This window comes from Siphateles boraxobius, unplaced genomic scaffold, assembly GCF_051911475.1.
Source record: "Siphateles boraxobius isolate OS27281-9 unplaced genomic scaffold, OSU_SipBor_1 130, whole genome shotgun sequence".
Lineage (NCBI taxonomy): Eukaryota > Metazoa > Chordata > Actinopteri > Cypriniformes > Leuciscidae > Siphateles > Siphateles boraxobius.
In genome coordinates this window covers 33,466,620-33,486,020 of record NW_027508734.1, presented here as the reverse complement: position 1 = coordinate 33,486,020, position 19,401 = coordinate 33,466,620, and the positions used below count along the sequence as shown (strand labels likewise).

Here is a 19,401-nt window from a genome sequence, read left to right as displayed (position 1 = left end):
ATGTACTGTTATGAGATAAATAACAGACATTGTGCAATGGTATTAACAGGTGTTTCTGTCAGAGCTGGTACATAGAACAGCTTTAAAGTTATATTGACCTATCAGAAGTCACAGCCATATCTACTTGTTCTATAATTTATTAACACCCAAAACATTATGTTAAAAACAAACCAACAAATAATTAAGATAAAATAGTTGATCTAAACTAAATATTTTTATTTAGGCAATTTTTTTTTATTATTAAAATGTTTGTTTATTTACATTTTAATTAAAGTGGCGAACATGACCGTCTTGTAACTACAAATTTAAAGTACTGACAATAAATCTATCCACAGCTTTGCTATATAGCATTATAAACAATGTGTGATAAGTAATTTGGGTCCCACTTTATATTAAGTGGCTTTAAGTACTATGTGCTTACACTGAAATTAATAATTTGATACAATGGACGTATTGTGTATATACACTTTTTTTTTACATTGAACGTATATTTTGAAAATGCCTGCATGCAATTACCGCTGTAATAAATTTATGTAATTACATTTGTAATTACACTGTTGACCTTAACCTTACCCATATCACACCTCAAAAGCTGCAGAAGTGTTTTGCAATACAAAATGAACACAATAAGTAAATCAATGTAAGTACATAGTAAAGCCACTTAATATAAAGTGGGACCACAATTTGTATCGCACAGATATGGAAATATTATATCAAAGAGATAGATAAAGAAGAAAAAAAGTAAACTACGTTACAGACGATTAAACAAAATATGTGCAGTCCCTGGTTTTCCATATAGCTGTTATGTCAACTAAATAAAACAAACTAAAGCGGATAGGAGATAGTGCGGGATTAATAGAGATATTATGCATTTCCAAACGATCTTTATTTGTTTTTTCAGCTGGATTTCTCAATGAGAATTTTGTCACTTTGCATATATTTTTATTTAATTTAATTTATTTTTTTGATTGAGACGAGAAGGTTTTTTCATTCCCCAGTGGTGGCTCAGCTTTCATCCGACCGTTTTGATTGGAGGAGGATTTTAGAGGCCGGTTTAACAGTTGCGTTGGCCGCTCGCTTCGGATGGGACCGCGCGACAGGACAGACGAGAAACTGCTTCCATCTGGAAACGCAGGGAGAGGAGGAGGGTTGACTCGACACAGTCACTGGCAGTAAGACATAGCCTACACATCCTACTTGCGTTACATCGCACCGGTCATCATCATTCCGGCTGTTGGAGGAGCAGAGCGAACGTGCGCGCAGAACAGCTGCACCTGACTGATCGTGGACATACCTCAGTTTTATTTCAACAGTCTTTATTTAACAGTTGCCTTCGATACTGACTTGAAGAAGGGACAAGAAAATAAAGAAATCAACCGGGCTTTTACGTTTTGCTTCAATTCTGGGAGAGGACTTTTCCGGAGGACCCTGCGTCTGGAGTGCTACAGACTGCTCTTGTTGGATGTTGATTGTTGGTCAAAGAGAAGAAGTGGCAGCGTTTAGCCGCTGTTGGGACCACAACTGGACGGACTGGACCGGTGTCGTGTCTGAAAGTGTCCAAAGGTAGGAAGTGATGATGGTGTTTACGACTGAAATGCGCATCACATAAAAGCTGGACTGCAAGAGCTGGCTTCAGAGAAATAGAGAGGACGGGTCAGCCGTTCTCACCTAAGCTTTTCTCCATCCCTCAGCAGACAGCTCTTTTGCAGTGACTAAAAGCACGCCTATTGTAAACTATGTCAGTTAGTTGCAAATGTGAGCGCTTCTGATGACAATCAGAGGAGCGTTTTGCTTTCGTAGACAGTTGGACCATGGAGCTCAGCGAGAAGATCAACTTTTAGTTTTTAGCTGCTCCTCACGATAATGAGCACGCCGTGGATGCATTGCGTTCCACGAGCCTGTGCAAAAAAAATAAAATAAAAATAAAAAATAAAAAAAGAAAGAAAGAAAGAAAGAAAAAAATCAATTCGCTTTATTCTATATATAGCCTATTAGCTAGTGCAGAAGAAAACCGGCAGTTTTATTATTTTTGTGGTTATACGACGTCGTCATTATCTTATAGTTTAGGCTATTTGATTTATTTCCGTGACTTTGGCAAGTTATTTGTGACTGTCGATCATCGAGAGTGTTGTGAACAACTTTCCATGCAGCTAGCCTAATATCCAGAATACCGATTCTATATGCAGTGCAGGCAGGTGCAGGTGTCCACTGTTTGTTTATTAATTTATTTATTCAAAAATAGTTTATTTATTTAGGCTATAGCTAGGCTACAAGTGATGAGGCTTTCCCCCCGTCACGAGCTTTTGGTTTGTTGAAAGGAATGCGCGTCTCCTGTCGCTGGAGTGAATCCACAACGCCTCAGCATTCACGGCGGGGAATGGAGGAGTCGTGAGGGTGATGAGAGAGCACAACCCCGGGCATAAAAACAGTCATATACCCCCCATTGTGAGAATCACACCATGCATCTTTACACAAACCCGTTATGAACAATATCAGCTCTGTATTTCCTCCGTAGGACAAGCAGAACTTGTCAAGATAGTGAGTGAATCAGTGTAGCGAATTAGTTAGTGTGTGTGTGTGTTTGGATCGAAGTGCTGAGGGTTTTACATTTGTAAATTAGGTTTAATGTTTTTTAAAATTATATAGGCTATATATGTTTTTTTTCTTCTTTTTTTTTTAATATGTTGTCAGACTTAATGCAATGTGATAGGTAGCCTATACGATTATAAGATGTCTGTGCGGCAGTTATAGGCCCAACAAGAGATATTAGAAAGTATACAAATATTAAACAAAAACTAAGTCCAATTTTCCTAATCTCAGCAATCCAATAATTAGAGATACATGTGTGGGTATTATTATTGTTATTTCAACAACAACAGTAATAATTTAAAAATGATGATGATGATGATGATGATCATGATAATGATTGAAGAACACCAAACATGCTCACATGCATTCAATAGAGGGTGCTGTTGTTCTTTTCAGTCCTGGCCCAGTTTGCTTACCACAGTTTTGTCTCAGAGGGCCACTCAAAAAGATTGAGCGCCACCGTCTGTGTTGCTCATGCTCCCCAGGGATGCAGAATTCAATCTAGCAGAGGCTCTGGCTAATGCTGTGGCACTTTGTCAGGATTAACATCTTTCTAGTCAGTGGCTTCTGTTACCTTTGGTGTCACATTACCACCTTGGAGTTGTGTGCAGGGAAAAAAAATGAAGCCCCGGTATCTTGCTCTTGCATTGTGCTGGGTGCGCTACTCCAGTCCCACATCACTGCGGGTCGATAGAGGAAGAGACTCAGTCATTTTCAACAAATAAAGGCATTTGTTATGGTGACTTGTGAAGCTTCTCAAAGAGCCCTTTTTTCCACTACCAGTCACATCCAAACAAGGCCGGGAGACCTTTTTTGCTGAGTTTAATTTTCAATTAAAAAATACCTCAGCTAGAACAGATTTTCGGAGCTCATCTGATCAGTCCATATTCTGTGAGGGAGCATTTAATTATAGGTTTCATTAAAGCAGATCTTTTGAAAAGCAAAAGCGAAGTTACGGTTAGACAAACAGTGCTTTTGCACATAAATTGGGCTTTGGGCTTTTTAATCTCCACACCTATAAATTCAGTTATGTTCATGCATGAAGAAAGTCTTTCTGATTCTGCTGGCAGCCTCCTCGGCAGTTTGGTTTCATTGTGGTGGTTTCTACTCACGCGCAGAATAATGATGATTATACCAGCACTTGGACAGGACCAAGTTGTTTGTGCCAACTGTCTCCAGTGCAGGAATCTCATGCCATCTGTTAGTGACCTTGGAACACATAAATACGATTTTCTGACTGGTGGGTTGGTGCTGTATGATAACTCTACACTTTCAATTGTATAAAGTTTGTTTTTTTCTTGGGGATTGCTTGGCATCCCTCATGCAGATCCCAAGCATGCCTAAAAGTACTTAATTATATATATATATATATATATATATATATATATATATATATATATATATATATATATATATATATATATATATATATAATATAATATATATCTTGTTTGGACGGGGGCCTTCATCTTCAAGTGCTTTTCACAAAGAGTCATGAAGAGAGTCTACAATTACCACTATGAAATACGGTGGATGAAATATGGCAACAGGAGGATAAATTGGATGCGGATGTTTTTATTTATTTATTTATTTTAATTCCCCATCAAATAATTATTAATAGAGTATTTGACACAGTGGAGAATTATAGCTTCATTTATACAAAGCAGCCTTCATGTTGAACGTGGTTGCACTAATCACTGCGTGGGTGCTGGAAAACATCCATTCACCCTTATGAGGAGCAATTAGCAAAGCAGAAAATCATACACCCTTTTATATGCTAACTTTTAGAGCAGGGGTGCTTTTCTTTTCTTTCTTTTATTATTTTAATGCCTTACTTTACAAGACGATGCAATGACAAACATAACTCGTCACTCATGATCTCACGACTAATGCAGTGGGAAGATGTTGAGATTGTGGAAGAAATGCCTAATGAACAACACCTGAGAGGATCTTAGTGATACAGATATTTGTGAGGATGAATTGATATGAACAGTGTGAGATGAGCTACCACATTGTGTCAGTTGCAGTTGGGTGTTTTTTGTTTTATGAGATTTGGTGTGATGTTATCTAAATGTTGGCAATCTGAAGCTTTAAAGGTGCTGCTCTGAAAAGGCTTTGGATTATGAATGAATACATCAAGAATGCATTGCATTGTGAATTTGCTGCCAACGGTATGGCTTGCTGGTTTTACTAGGCTTCACTGTTAATATTCTTCATTTACTCTGGATGGCCTGGAGTGTGACAAGCCAAGTAGATTTTGTCAAAGCAGTTTGGAAATCCTTTTTTTTTTTCTGATGTCAAGACCAGTCTTTGATCTAGCACTATATCATAATACTGTTTTTTTAACCTTTGCCTTTGAAGACCATGATGTAACTCAACCTTATTTGACTGTTGTATCCTCTATTCTTTTATGGATTACGTTCAGTACATATTTACAAATGATTCAATTTCATTGGTGTTCTCATGCTTGCATTTATTTTGAAATGCAGAAAAATAGAATGCAGTCATTAAATGACTTTATTACAAATACTTTTTATATATTTTATTTTGTTGAAGGACTATCAAGCACGTATTTTATTTGTATTTGTGGTATTACGTCTCACATGGAATAGTTAATGGTAAGGTAGTACATTTAGGATTGCCATTATCTGTGTGGTTTGACGTGTTTTGTGTTTGCTTTAATTGCACATATTTTTTTTCTTAATCGATTCAGTCATATCTTTGAAATTAAATCCAATTTTACATATTTAAATTCTGTTGACTATCATTTAAACATGGTAATTTTTGCCATTGACATTTTATCCTATAGACCTAGTCATTAAACAAATTTGTGAAATATTTTTCACTGAAATTAAACCAAAATACCAAATCATGCTGCGTTCTCATAGAGCTGACCTTTAGAAAGAAAGCACTGGTCATAAGTGATGTGACTTGGGGATATGGCCAGTAACAGGCCTGATTCTTTTCTCAGACTTGCTTGGCCGCAAAACAGCAGATAACATTATCCTGAACCCATTTCCACACAAACGCAATTAGACATGAGACGTGTAACCTTTTCTTCAGTAATGCATCCTAAGACAGAAGTGCTTTAACACCCCCTTCCTCTTTTTTTCCTCTCAGTTTGAATTCCAGTCGTAATACCAATAATAAAACACGCGATGGGTTAGATAAAGTAAGCACAGGATTTTTCTTTTTTTATTCCTCACATAACGCACTACACATAAAGGTGAAAACATGTGGTTGCATTAATATGGTTTTCTATGCATTAGTTCTTCCTGTCGTTCCAATAAATCCTGGAAGTAAACAAGTAGCTTATTCGTGAGTCCAGATACCAGCCATCTGGTTAGTGTTGCTAAGGGTTTGCACAGGTTTACAACTCTTCCTATTGGAGTGGGAAAGGGGTGGGAGGATGAACTGATCTGCAATGACATGCTCCATTACTCCTTCTTTGCATCTGCAATAAAGCTAATTGTTGGGTTTCACATGTTTAAGCCCAGAGTTGCCACAATGCACATTCACACTAATATTCAAGACACTGAAGACAATGAGCATGGGCTGCATTTCTCGCAAAACCAATCAGAAAGAGCACACTGGCACAAATGGATCACAAATACCACCCTCCTGTTCCTTCTGAAAGTGAACTAACATCTTTTAATTTATAGATGAACCATAGTCTGCAATCAGAGCGTTAAGTGCTCTAGGTTTATTATCGGATGGCATATGGTGATGCATTTGCAAAATACACTAATACTTACTCCAACTCTGTCCTATCTATCTCTGTGCTATTGGCAATGTATGATTTTGCGCAATTAAACTTTTCCCTGAGATACTCATTGTTCTTTTGTCTAATTAAGTCTTTGAATGTTATGAAACAATAGGGAAGATCACACCTTGACTCACAACCTGATCGTTGTAATTTCGCGCAACGTGAATTGGAGTGTCTCTAAATGTGTGGGGTGCGTAAATCACAGCGTATTTCTGTCTTTAAATGTTTATTTGTTGCCTCACCAGCCTAGAAATTACAAGAACAAAAAGGAAAAGACAGAGAATGGCATTCACGATGACAGCGGCTAATGTCTGGCATTTGTCTCCGTAGCTAGTTGTCTCTTAAGATTTGCAAGCCCCACGCCATCAAATGGGTTTTTGTAGCAACATTCAAGTGGCTTATTGTTTCCTACTTAATGGTAATAAATATTGCTGCATAATGTTGAAATGCAGAAACAAAATAGTAAAAGGAAATCTCTTAAAATTAGCTCACTTCAAGACATGAGGCATGAAATTGGATTTTAAGTTTGCTGTAGAGAGAGAGAGAGAGAGAGAGAGAGAGAGAGAGATAGAGAGAGAGAGAGAGAGAGAGAGAGAGAGAGAGAGAGAGAGAGAGAGAGAGAGAGAGAGAGAGAGAGAGAGAGAGACATAGAGTGCATTGCTGTTCTCACAGTTCAGTGCTTCTCTCATTGCTTGCTGTCCTTTTACTCTGTTGTATTTCCTCAGAGCTGCTGCCTCACCAGATCTCAATATTTAATGTGGTGGAGGGTCTTTTGGACTTGTAATGAAGTGGAGGTCAAGAGCTTCCTCCAGCTTCTTTCCTCCAAACTGGCCCTGTAAATGTCAGACGGGCTGTGAGAAAACAGTCTGAACTTTCCCCGTCTATCTCAGTCAGTCATCTCTTATTTCTCTTCATCACTGCCCACTCTTTTGCTCCCTCTATCTCCGCCGACCTTCGTCAGAATTCATCTCAGAGCCCTGGCCTCCACTCAGCCATAGTCCGAGCTTTTTCCATGTTATATTACCACCTCATCAGCCTTTTATTCTGTCACTCATCTTCCCTTTTTTTCTTATCTGATGAAAGACGGAGAAAATCCTCCAAAACAAAATTATTTTGACACGTGTGATGTGGTGATGGATGGCCGTACAGGATGTTTCTTTTTGAACAGAGCTTTTTGTTTGTTTTGTAATTATTATTATTTTTGGACCCCTGAGGACACAGTCATTTCTTTTGGCAAAAAGACGTAACTCATCAACTCCCGGACTTAGTGTTTCAGTTTTGTACGATCCTGGCCATTTTGGTGGCCTCGATAAAATATTCATCCCTTTAATCACTAAGCTGACACAATGGTGTGTGAAGAATCAGGCTATGTTCCATTCCATTGACCATCTGATGGGCAGCCTTTTCTAAAGACCTGGCCACAATACTAGCGTTTGGCTGCTTCACTCAGAGAAAAGAAGAGGTCCAAATCTAGCAGCACTGGGGCTTTGTCAGCAGTGAATAACAAGCAGGCCAATTACAACTCAGTTACCAAAAGAACAGTGGAGAAAGCTGCGAGTAACAGCAACTCCCAAACGGTGAGAGAAAACTAGGTTTATGGAACAGATGATGTGGAAGATAAAAGAATTTGTTGAATAACCTGGTGAGCCAATATTTCAGGCCAGGTATGCGGATAAAGGCTTCCAATTTTTGTGTTTATACATAATAAGTAGGATAAATTGAGCTTGGGAGTTTAACAAGTGCGGCACTGATAACCTTCTGCAGTCCTTGGCATTCATAGCTGTGTACCCTTGATCTCCAAGGTCTCATATTAACTTTTGGATGGAAATCTGTCTCGAATGAATTATGATGCAAAAATAATCCCAGGGGTTTGTAATCAGTAATTTTGTTTACTTTAGCCAATCGCAGGCCCCAGATCCAGGCTGTGATGTGGTCCTTTCTGTGCCAGGATCCGAAGACTTGAAAAGATATGTAAATTATATTAGTTTCTCTATTATACCTCTTAGCTTTTTTCTTTCTTCCGAGAATTATAATAGGACAAGATGCATGATTGATTACATGTATTTATCTAAATTTAACTATCTGAAGAGCTCATTTCCTCAGAGGGAAATTGCAACTAAATTAGCAAGGATGATTTTTTTAATGAAAGAAAGAAAGAAAGAAAGAAAGAAAGAAAGAAAGAAAGAAAGAAAGAAAGAAAAATATGTATGAACTCAATTGGGTTGGAACATCTGGTGTTCCAAAATGCCTTTGACTTGATATGCTAATCAAATTTTTTTGTCAAAAAAAGAAAAAAATGCTCAAAAGAGGAGTGGGACAGTCCCAGCACATATTCTCGGATCCTGCTTTTCCTTCCTATTGACGTTTTAAAGAGAGGGGTGCATTCAGTCAGCCCATCTCTCAAAACGTTTTTGTGTCATTTTCGTTTTTAACCTTGAGATCAACAAAAATAGCATGGAATGAGTGAATAATTTATTTAGGTCTGCTTCTAGTGGCTGGGTTAAGGGGAAGCGGTTTGGTCACAAAGGCATACATTTGTAAATGAGGCAGATAAACCTTTGGGTAGACAAGGAACGTTTTGTTTGACACAGGAATTCTGTTGTTGGCTGTTTTGGTTGTCAAGTACTCTGGGAAGGCAGGATGCGTACTGGGCCTACAATGGGCCTTTCAGCTAAGCATCTCAGATGCACGGCGATGCTGTCCCGCCTCCTTTCACAGTGCCCTAATCTCTTTATCAGGCAGCCACAATGGCGGATTCAGTCTTCAGCATTGCCGGCGAGATCAAGACCAGGAGGCAGACGTTTCAAACTGACCAGCGTCTAACCTCAACCATCCTCAGAGCACAACATTTTCACAAGTGCTCAAGAGTTATAGACACATTGAGAAAATTAAGAAGAACAGCCCATACTGCTAATGAGTAAAATATTTGAAATATCAGATACTTTAAATTATTTAAATTGTATATTTTCATCTTAAGCTGCATGCTTTTTTTCTAAAACATTTACATAATGTTACTAAATCAATAGTATTTTTTTTTTTTACACGATAACATGTACAGATATACTCAATAAATTAAGTGCATGATCTAAGTTTAGATACAAATAAACTGTAATGGCCATTAATTCTTGATATGCAAGAAAATGTATCCAGCTTATCTGTAAATCTGCAGATGAATTCCAACTTTTTCTACTTCACCTTTCAATTTTAAATGTGGCTCCAGAAAATGTTGCGTTTCTTATCTTTTGAAAAGTTAGTAATTGACGAATATAATAATACATTTCCTATGAACAAGATGACTTTAGTAGGGTATGGTTCTCTTTGTTTAACCTTATAAATTATGTCAATTTTTAGACATTTTCTTTCTAATAATGTTAAACCTGTAAAATAAATGAGATTTTTCAGAGATTGTTCAACTACATACTCACTCACTTTATTATATTTGATAAGATTTGATTGCCAGTTATTTGGAGTAGGCCTATTTGAATGATGTCTGTAAAACTAACCACAAAATAAATTAAAATTAGAAATATATAAAAAATAAAATAAAATAAAAAACAGTAAAACCGAATGCACCAGAAAGGTCCCTCCATCTAGTGGCCCATTTTTGTTTAGTGCCTGTCAATGTGTGTTTGCGTCAGTAAACTCATTCACACTCCTGGAGCCAGCAGCACCCTCAGGAATCTGTCAGCGTTGCAGTGCTACCTCTGTAGCGCAGACATTGTCATTCCATTTGTGGGGCTGTTTGTCTTTGATGCAACAGCATTTCTATTGCTTATATCCTTTCTGAATCATTATTCACTCTCGCAATAGGAAAACGCATTAAGGCATTTTAGGTTTGGCTGGATCACTGTAATGCCAAATTGCACTTAATTTCACACCTCTGTAAATTCTGTTGTGTCAGGAAAGCTCTTTTTAGACCTCTTTCTGTCACGGACAAGCTCTGCAGTAAATAGTTTGGGGCCTCAGGGACTCATCCAGGCTAAGGATTTAATTGTTATAATTTAATGCAGAGGTGTCCACATCCTGTTGACCCCTGTTTGCTGGGTTTTGTAGGTTACAGTGAAGGCAGAAATAATTTCCAGCTGCCTGACATTGTGGGTGGCCCATGGGTGGACATTATTTTAAGGAAAGCAGCCGCTTCCCTTTCTAATTAGGCTGTTGAACATTAGCACTACAACTGTTAGAGGAGAAGGGAAGTAATGGCCTTTTCAGTGAGAACGGTAAAGGGTTGTACACTGCTTGTCACTTCCACAAGGACACAGGGCTCGTGAAGGCCAGCAAGGCGTTCATTAACATGACAGTTAGCCTTGGGTCGTAAAACCAAACCTGTTTGTAATGGAGGAGCCCGGCCCCTGCTGAGCGACCAGGACAGTGTGGTGTACGGGGGTGGGTGGGGGTGTTAAACTTGAGACCACCCTCCATACAAATCCCACCACTCCCACATAGAGCAAACAAGCTGTACTTCCTTCTGCTGTCATGTAAAACACTGTCTTTCAGTTTATGCCAGAAAGACCTGTTCCCATCCGCGCAGTCCTTTTCTTCTTTTGCTATTCACCCATTCACCTTCTGTATGCACCTCTTACCCCAGAGCAAACCATCTTTTCTTTGATGCCCACTCGCGTGATTTTTGACCTGACAGCTGTCTGTATTTGAATGGCTCTCCATGGTAACAGTCGGGAATGTGTGTATTAGTGCTAAAGCACTGACTGTGCTGCGTAGAGAGTATAATATCAGTTCCTTATGAATTGCATCATACACTTCTTGATATTATGTTAGTTGTTATATATATATATATATATATATATATATATATATATATATACACACACATATATATATATATATATATACTAAAGTAATTCGACTCGCCATTTCTTTATTCTGCTTCTCTCATTCATGCTTTGATAAGAACTGTAGCTGCTGAAATGCTGAAATTTAAGAACCAAAGAATTTGCTATGCTTTTAGTGGCAAACTCTACTGCGTTTTATACAGGGACAGATCAGGATGAGCCACAGAGTGTGCATTGTTTCTCAGAAGTGTCTTAACACAGAATAGAGGCATGTGCGTCACCAAAGAGGGGATTTCAAAAGCACTGCTCTGAGCATCATTTGAAGCAGCGGAAATGGGAGATTTTGAGTGGCATGAAAGCTGACAATTAAAGTTCTTAACTTGGAGGTGTTTCTTTGCTTCTGAGGGTAATTTGGGGCACAGCGTATTGTCACTGGAAGTGGGGGATTGATAGAGAAGGCAGTAATTCTGGGTTGCAGAGTTGTTTTTTTTACCCGAATTTTAGTTTAATTGTAGGTCAATTCAAGGATTATGTGTGCAGTGTTTTAAACAATGTGTGTAGTTTCAAAGCAGCTTCAGAGAAAATGTTCAGACCTGGTATTAAGATCAGTGATAAATGAAAATCATGGTAACATTTTGCTATCTGGTCACTCCATAAACACTAATTTTTCCGGATGCGACCCACATGGTAAACCACTAAAAGAAGGGTTTAAAAGCTTCCATGTTTATAATTTATTAGGCTAGATTGTATTTGATTTTATTTTCTTATTATGCATATACATTTTTGTTTTAACTATTTTCTTGTTCTCTTGTGAACGAAAAGTGCTATATAAAAATAGAGATATTATTATTATTATATTCACAGCATTGTTTAAAAGTGTAAGAAGTTTGTTTTTGGAAGATTGTAATACTTTTACAAAAAAATACACTAAAGATTTTAGTGTTTCAAAAAATGTCTAAGTCAGATACACAATGTTCTTTTGAACTGTCTGATTTAAAAAAAAATCATAATAAAAAGTTTTTAATTGTAATAATATTACAATGTTTTTTTTTATCAAATAAATGAAGCCTTAGTGAGCCTAAGAAGCTTATTTCAAAAACAGCTCACTAGCTTACTGATATACGTACAATAAAAGTGTCTTCTAAGTGGATAATTGTAATTTGATAATTGTTACTTAATTGAAATACCTAAAATGTTTAGGAAATAAGGGAGAAAAATATTATTGCAGTTATGTATTCCAACACGGTGATGAAAGATGTTATGTAGAGTCTATATTGTTTTTCTTAAAATGTTGTTTTTTTTCTCCAATCTGCAGTTTGCACAGCAGTGCCAGCCTTTTCCCAGTGAGCACCCATAAGAAATGTCTAAATGCAGGTGGTGAAGAAGGCAGGCAGATGCTATCATTTATCACAACCCTTCTGTATGCAAGCGAAGCAAATCCTGAGGCTAAGAACAGAGAGAGAGGGACGAAAAAGAGAGCGATTTCCATGCCTGTTGAGGCCACGCTGACAGATATAGTCGCCTCTGAGATTAAATCAAATTCACAAAGAACACATCTGATACTAACACAAAGCTCGACGAGAGCTACATTATTAACATTGGTATTCATTCCGTCATCCAGTTATTCCACCTCCCATCCAGCCTGAACAGAAAACGTTATTGCTTGGATGGAGGGTGCCCGGTGGGTCATTATGGGTCAGTGCAGGTGTCCCTGGAAATCCTGTTGGGTTGCTACTCACACTGAGATGGTAAGACCCACTCGGACCATTTTCCCGCGGTCCCTGTCGTCTGTATGCTACAAACACAGTCGCTCAGTCCCTCCGTCGGAGGTGGCTTTTCAATTACTGAGCGAGGCTGCGGGGGAAAGGAGCTTGACAAAAGCCATGACATAAACCATTTATAGTGCGGCTTCATCATGGCCCCAATGCCAAAGCTGGCTGGACGGTTCATTTAAAAGAGAAATTAATCACACATGGTTTCAGGCACACAATAACAGATTATGACTGGCTAGTGGCACCTCACTGAGTCCAGGGATACAATTTTAAAAAGACACTTAAATCTGTGGAGAAATGCATAGGGTTTGTGCACCATTTGAAAAAAACGTAGGCCTATGAACTTACCTTAATTCAGAAATGCAGGTGAAGACTGTAAATCTTCTAAATACAACTGCACAAGGTAAATACAACTGCACAAATGCGTATTCAGTGTTTGTCAGTAATTGGCTATAAATTGTGATTTTACAAACTAAATTTTTCAGTAATATGACAGTTGCTCACTTCTTTTCAAAACATTAACAAGGAACTTTTTTTTTACCATTCGGTGTATTGTTAAAAAAAAAAAAAAAAAAACATCACTGTATTTTACTTCATATTTTATTATGCCCGCAATTGTGGAGGAGAATGATCTGAGGCAAAACTCAAACAATCACTGTTATCCATTGCATTTCATTGAGAAGTCTGCATTATAGTGAATCAGTTCTTTTAAAATAATCACTGTGCAATGAAATTATTCATTTTAACTCCTGTTATACATCGTTTTGAGGTAATATGCTTCGTTTGAATCTGTTATATTAGTATACAAGTAAACTTCCTTAGTGAAAAAAAAAACCTATACCAAAATGTATTTAAAATACATTTATTTCATACTAAGTATTCTACAAATCTATTAACATATTTACTGACATATCGGTTCAGACTTACTGATATGCATATTATAATTAAACTTTATTTGGAGTACTTCTTTACTGCACAATGCACATTTCTTAATATTAAGCCTAAAATATGTTTAGAACTTAGTGTTAATCACTATTGTTAAGGATAGCATGAAAGTGAACCTAAAGTATACTTGCAATAGTTCCACTTTAGCACAATCAAATATACTTAAATATATCTTTAGTTGGACCTCAGCACTACTTCCAAATAACTAAAATATATTTAGTTCCAATTAAGCAGACTTTAAGTATATCAGTTTAGTATACCAAAAGTACAATTACAGGGTATTTATATAATGTACATGCATATGTAAATGTATTTGTATAATACTCAGCATAAAATAACTGTGTTTAAAATACATTTTAGTATATTTATTTTTCACTAGGTTTATATTATATTATATTATATTATATTACTTTATTTATTTATTTTACTATTAGTACATATTAATAACTACTGTTCAAATGTTTGGGCACTGTTTTTTTTTAAGACAACTTTGATCAGCAAGGATGCATTAAATTGATCAAAATGACTGTAAATACATGCATAATGTTACAAAAGATTTATTTTGTAAATAAATGCTGTACATCAATGAATCCTGACATGTAACATATGTAACATGTATCACAGTTTACACAACCAGTAAGTTAAGCAGCTAATCTCCATTAGCTACTTTTTGTAAGAAATCAAAGCTTTTTAAAATAAAAAGAGTTTAGTATATCTACTAATTATATCTTTGCAATATACTGTTTCAAAGCGTCCTCAATAGTGTATTATATTTTAGGTTACACAAAATGTGTTCAGTGTAATATATTCTCTCATTATCAATGACTTCTTACCGTAACTATGGAAGATTACTGTGTCTATACAGTCAGAGTATGTGAGTCTAGGCTCGCTTTCATTAAACCACTAGAATAATTCATTTTCATGAATTATTCCATATTGTAGAATGCCTAATAATTGGGCAAATGATTGCGGGATGAAAAGAATGACAGCGAAGAGCCACTGAAAGACCGAACTGAAAATCAGAATAGGACTGAGAAAAAGAAAGATGGAGGGTTGCTGGGCAAAATGACCAGGAAGCCATTGAATACCACAACTAATCAAGCATGATGGAGATTGTACGCATAAAGAACAGAAACCTTACAGAAACAGATTTAGTCACTAGCCACAGCATGGAGCACACATTGGGAGATACATCTGCCTCTCCCCCAGGAGTGAGGGGTGTGAGAGCCACTGCCTTGATGAATGAGGCTCAACTGCTGCCGATTAGCGGAGCGTCCATAAGTGGGTGAGATGCAGAAGCCAGATCGTCCTCTAAAAATCTCTTTCTCAGCAGCCCGGCCAGCAAGCTTTCTCAGTGACTGTTTACACTTGTGTTGCCTTTTAAACCTGTGTTTATTGATAATTCAAGCTTATTGATTTCATTCTCGTTTTTTTTTTTTTTTTTATCGCACGCACATAAGGGTTTGGGGGGATTCCGTTCTCCTCAGGCTGTCCGAGCGAATGACTCAAATCCACATTAGGATTCCAGGATGCATTTAGTATTCACGAACGCAGGCCAGAGCCTCTTTTAATTTGGCGGGCGACAGTGGGTGTATGTAAGCGCCCCTACCTCACCTCTGGGTACTGCGCCCCGAGGTAATGGCTGTTTAAAAGGAGGCGGCGATTATAATGGAAGGTTTTTTTTTTATCCCCTCCGGAATGGCTGTAGACTGTGACGCACGTCACTTGATATTCATTGGAGGCTGTCACAATGCATGCAGCTCAGGGCCTACTCTTATCAAGATAACCATTCAGCTGCTCACAGCTTTTGAGTGCTGAAAGAAATAAAGAAATAGAGCAAAGAAAAATAAATAGCTGTAAATAAATAAAAAAGTGCATTCTATAGGTCACTTTCCAATGACAACGACCAAGGAAAGAAGAAAAATAGTATGTTCTTATCGTAAGGAAAGGGGTGATGTCTAATCTCTCTGAGATGATGTTTCTTTCGTTTAGCTCCCAGCACCCATAATGCACTGCTAGCATGAACGTTCAAGTGATAATTAATCACAAGGTTTATATTGACTGCTACATTATTATCCCAAAGAGTTCAGGAATTAAAAACGTAGCAGACTACCTTCAGGCTTATCTCATTACTAATGCTTTTTACGGATACTTTTTCAAGCGTCCTTTACTTATCTCCCAGCCTATCTAAATATTGGTTTATCTCCCATGTATCAATGGGCTCGTTGCATGGCCGTATTTTCTATTAATGATGATTTTATCAGAATGCACCTCGTCTACGCAAACAGTGCATCAATGACGTGCAGACACAAAGCCCCATTTAATAGCAATTTAAAATTTTCACAGCTTCTTCTCCTGCTCTCTTCATTTCTAAAGATTTCTGTAAATAGATTACTACAATCAAATATGCTGCTGCACAAATCCTATTAGAACGCACCAGAGTGAAGAAAATAATTTGCAGTTTGATGTGAAGAACTATAGACAAATAATAAAAACCTAATGATTTACAAAATTAGGGTCAGACAGGTGGAACTGCAATAATTCGATGAGCATACCGGGAGAAACATTGCTTTTTTTTATCAGATATACACAATAGCAAATCCGACACCAGTCCCGAAGAGGCTAAATGCATGTTGAAAGCATATTGAATTTCCCTCAATTGCGGGTTTTCGCACAGGTAATACAATGCACTAGGAGCCTCTTCTTCAAAATAAATGACAGTCAAGGAGGAAAAGTGGAGTGATTTAATTTGGCCTCGAGTCAGGTGATCGCCGGCAACGGAGGGTCAGTGACCTTTTTTGGGGGGAAATAAAGGACAGTCATTCTGAGGCACATCTCATAATCTGTGAAATACATATTCAAGAGCTTATCCATAAACATCACCCTCGAGAGAGAAGTGGTGCCAGGAATATCAGGGTACCATTGACCCATGCTTTGCTTAAGCTTTTGCGACTCTCCACTTTTACATATATTACCAATGCAATCACAGTCTCGTTTGTTGACTTCATGTTGTGGTACTCACACACACAGACATGCATAGACATATAGATATTAAATATATAGACTTGCATGCTTGGGCCAGGTATGCCTCTGTAATCACCTCCTCACCGAGAGGAAAAGTTTTTACGCTGTTTGTGGTGATGCTTTGGGTTGGAGGCATCAGGGTCAAAGTCATTACTTGGACTGAACCCTCACTTGAGGTTCCTCTTGAGGAGGAAAAATAGCCTGGAAAAGAAATGAAAAACCAGATTAGATGACTAGCTGTGAAAAGAGGATAGCCATACAAGATGCATAAAAGCTAGAATATGGCTCAACTTTGAAAATGTCTTATCAACAGGTCACTGAATATGTATTGTTAGATGAGAATAGAGGCGAGTGAGGCGGTTTGACAAGGTGACCTCTCTGTTTGACTTTTTTCCCTCTGCTGTTGAAACGCTGATGTTTTCGTCTCTGAGACAATGTCCTTAGATTACTAAATTAATTGTGTCCATATTTCCGAACAGAAAAGCAGAGTGAAGTAGTCTGCATATTTTATTACTCTCCTCTCTTACACAAATACACATAAACAGCCAATCAGAAGCGCCGGCCATGCTTGTGTTTAAGAGGCTTTTGATTGTTCCTCAAGTCTCTAGGAGATTGGGTGGCAGATATTGTTTTTTGCGCAGCCTGTATTGTGCACCATGCATGGTGTTTGAGGATGCTTATGTATGTAGTTTGTTCCCCCTGTCTGGTTTGAAGTGCTGGGAATCAAGCCCAGACGGTGTTGTTAGGATGCAGAGCTATAGATGAGTGTTCTGTCTCTCTGCAAATCCTTTAAGGTTGCTTTTTATTGTGCGTTTTGATCATATTTTTAATTTTTTTTTCATGATGTCAACTTGTTGTGTTTTGGTCCGAGGGACATTTCTGCTCATTGCTATTCAGAACAGTCAGTTTTGAATGGTTGTAATTGAACAGCGATAACGGAATATTTAAATTTCATGAAGACAGAAGGTGAATAATACTGGGTGCATCTCAAATCTATTCACTCTTTCCTCACAATTCCTGAAAACACAGAGCTTTGAGAATGAGTCATTTAGTTCTGTCTAACATTTCTGCCACAAATATTAGTAGTGTCTGGCAGGACTCCGTGCTCCATGTTCGCCCAAACCCAATTTCAACTTTTGTCCTGATTCGCTGAGGTTGGACTGTACCACACAAGATAAAAATGCAGTTAATCAATACAGAACATAACTGATGCACACACACTGTCTATGCTTAGTTAAAGAGACACCTCTATTTGAGATGTGTACCTCAGTTATTTTTGGCAGGTCTTCATGTTTATGTGAAGGAGAGCTAGAGGATTTTTTTTTTTCAAGCTGATGGCTGATCGGAGGTCCTATACGCTGTAATTATGAGGATAACTTGCTCTGCAAGGCTTCACGACTAGGCTGTTAATTACCCTTCTCACGCCTTAAGATTTGCAGTCTTGCAGCTGGGGAACAGCAAAACTCAATGGGCTGTGATTGAGTATATATATATATATATATATATATATATATATATATATATATATATATATATATATATATGTATATGCTGGCAGTTTTCTTTCTAGTTGCATTTGCAAATATAGACCAACATCTGCATCAAAGTTTTGGGGATATGAGTCCACATTTTACTTTTTTAAAATTGAGATCTGCAGTGACTAATAAAAAATATCATTTTCTTTTAACTATGCACGTTACAAATTAATTATTAATACAAATTAATATAATTTTTAATAGAAATGTATTGAAAATAAATGATTTCCCGATAATACTTTACACATTATTTATAATATTATTTTATTTTATTTTATAAACGGGTCCATAGACACATCTGACTGGCTTTTATATTTTAGTCCCACGAAAAGGTAACTTATTTGGGGGTCCGTGGCATCATCAAATTAGAAAATCCCTGATATATGCATTCATCTATCAATCTGTTTATTATGTTTTTTTAATGTATTTTATTGTTTTGTTTTAAGAACAAAGACACACATTACAAATAATAGGACAATTACAATATAACATGCACATAAAATAAACAGTGCATTAATATTTTCAGCTACAGTAGGTGTATTTACTGTAACAGTAGCATTCAAGTAAGGAATTTAATAAACACATGTGAAAATAAAGATACATAGACTTCACTGAATGAATTAAATATACACTGCTTCTTAAAGCTACAGAAGTTATTCAGTCAAGAGCAGTGAGTTATTTTCTCTACATATTTTGTTGTTTGATTAACATTAATGACATGACACAGACAGCAGCAGGTATATTAGGCTGATGTCACATCAAGACCTGTTGCACATACACTACTGACACGCATCCGTCAAACTGTTTACATTCATTTAAGATATATAATGACTTTGTTTATGTAAACCTGTGTGTATTTGACTGGTTAAGCGCAATAAGATGCGAAAGAGAATTTAGTTCAGTAATTGGGCTGTGTGACTGACATTTAGTGTGCATGCTCAGAAAAGCTTATGTCAACGCAAATAAAAAGTTGGTAATAC

The 19,401-nt window shown here is 37.2% G+C and overlaps 1 protein-coding gene across 2 annotated transcripts in view; it reads left to right on the top strand.

Annotated features, from left to right (window-relative positions):
- The first annotated feature begins 852 nt into the window (after window positions 1–852).
- Window positions 853–19,401, top strand: part of cdh11 (cadherin 11, type 2, OB-cadherin (osteoblast)) — a 55,836-nt gene continuing 37,287 nt past the window's right edge. The window contains exon 1 of one of the 2 annotated variants that reach the window (XM_077229278.1): window positions 853–1,563. The gene's annotated coding sequence lies outside the window, so the exon portion shown is untranslated. The remainder of the gene's footprint in view (window positions 1,564–19,401) is intronic. The other variant, XM_077229277.1, reaches the window with a different exon arrangement.